Raw genomic sequence first — 2094 nt, 5'->3', positions numbered from 1 at the left:
GTATGGTGTTAATGACTAATGATGGTTAAATTATTGACCTCTGTAATGAGTTGGAATGGACTTGATGGCACTTGGTTTTGGTGGTTAGGGAAAAATAAATTCATATTTGCTAGGAATATATAAGTTCTTAACCCAAAGTAAAAGCAGAGTAGATACTGTTTATTTATTTTTTATTTTTTGTTGTGCTCTAGGTGAACATTCAGAGCTCAAGTTAATTTCTCAAAAATATAGAATGCTTCACATATTTTGAGTGTCATCCTTGCAAAGAGGCCACACTAATCTTCTCTGTATCATTCCAATTTTAGTATATGTGCTGCCGAAGTAAGCACTAGATTTTATTTTTGATTAATAGGGAACGCTCTGTGGGTGTCACTCGAGTCATATTACTCTCCTCTACATACTCATGCATCACCGTACACCTGATTCTGCTAAGCACTTAGTTCTTCTCAAAGTTTAATTTACTCTAGAAAGTGTGGCTAGCCCTCATTTAACTTTTGAACAAAACAATGAACAGATTCTATACCATAAATTGAAACAGTAAGACTAGATTTTAAGGTAGTATCTTTCCCATACCAAGTGTCTTTGTGTGTTTTTTAAATCCTTTTCAAAAAATGAAAACTATTGTTGTTCAGGAAAAAAACAAACTGGTCTAATAAATTCTTTGCTATTCTTTGGATGAAAGTAATCAACTTGCCTTTTTACTTTCCAGTAAGTTGCTTGGGATAAATCATTGTAAAGACACATCCTTGAGGTATCTCATCCTTGGGCTTTATCTCCTAAACCAGAGCAATACAGGTTTAAATCTGGAATGTATGGGATTTATTTACCAAGTTGCTTTCTGTCTAGAAGAATACATATGCACAAGAAGTTTTCCAAATTCTTCATTTGGCTGTGTGGACATGGACATCAAAGAATTTGTGAAAAAACGTGTTTTATATTTTTTGGGCGTTTGGGTGATCCAACTGCAATTTCTGCCTCCCAGTTGAGCATTTGGATTGATTCAGCTGACCTAGCTGCTACCCCTTCCTCCTTCACTTCACCTTGTGCCTCCCTAATTGGAAAAGAACAGCATCCTCAGAGAATGAAACATGGTTCCTTACCTCAAAGTTTGGAGGTAATTAAACTCCCTGCTATAATTACTGTGATTTGTTGATCTACCTGATTCAATGAAGATGACAAGCAAAATCTCAGCTTTACCTACCTATGTTTTGGAGACACACCCTTAGGCAAATGAGCTAATTAGGGTTGCATGAAACCCTGGTGGCGGAGTGGTTAAGAGCTACAGCTGCTAACCTAAAGGTCAGCAGTTCGAATTCACCAGGTGCTCCTTGGAGACCCTATGGGGCAGTTCTACTCTGTCCTACAGGGTCACTATGAGTCAGAATTGACTCGATGGCAGCAAGCTTGGGTTTTGATGAGCCAATGATGAGATCAGTTAATCAAAAGCCCTGCCAGTGCTGGTTGAGGTATAAACTGCCTGACATAATCCCAAAGACCCTTCAAACCATCAGTTCTTGATTTCCCTCAGCTCTACATCAGAACGCTCTTGTGTTTAGTTTTATCTGCACTGTGTCCAAGTCTCCACAAAATTTTCCTTTAAAGCAGTCTCATCTGAATATGTCTGTGATTGGCCAGGCTACTGACCTCACACACATAGCAGAGCTTCTCCCTCCTGCCTTCACCAGTGCCCTGATACCAGTCAGCAAACTAACCTGCATCCCATATGATTCCTCCTGCCTTTTAATCACCAGGAGCTAAGGTTCAGTCAGTCCTGATTCCTGTTTCCTGACAGGAAAGTTCTGTAGAGAGGGCTTTAGAAATTAGTCCTTGACTCAATTTTTTCCACATTTCTGGAATTTTTTTTTTTTTTCAACACCCCAGATCATATCTCACCAATGTCATTGTCCTTCTTCCCTTCCCTCGTCTCCCAGAACGAGCTCCTGGATTGATTTTGTTCAGACTTTGTCAGACTTTTGGTCTTTGCTTCAAACTTCACTGTTTAACCCATTTTCCTAAATACCCAGGAATTCTCTAAGGGGTTTCTTCCATAAATGCAACTTTCCTAGGGAGTGTGCTATGCAGCTGTGTGGTCTA

The 2094-nt window shown here is 39.4% G+C and overlaps 1 non-coding gene across 1 annotated transcript; it reads right to left on the bottom strand.

Annotated features, from left to right (window-relative positions):
• Window positions 1–221: 221 nt before the first annotated feature.
• On the bottom strand, window positions 222–329 carry LOC111750435 (U6 spliceosomal RNA). The gene has a single exon (XR_002785567.1). It is a non-coding gene; the product is annotated as a U6 spliceosomal RNA (small nuclear RNA).
• Between the last annotated feature and the right edge of the window lie 1765 nt (window positions 330–2094).

This window comes from Loxodonta africana, chromosome 1 (genome assembly GCF_030014295.1).
Source record: "Loxodonta africana isolate mLoxAfr1 chromosome 1, mLoxAfr1.hap2, whole genome shotgun sequence".
Classification (NCBI taxonomy): domain Eukaryota; kingdom Metazoa; phylum Chordata; class Mammalia; order Proboscidea; family Elephantidae; genus Loxodonta; species Loxodonta africana.
The sequence above is the reverse complement of the archived record's forward strand: the minus strand, read 5'-3'. Positions and strand labels throughout refer to the sequence as shown.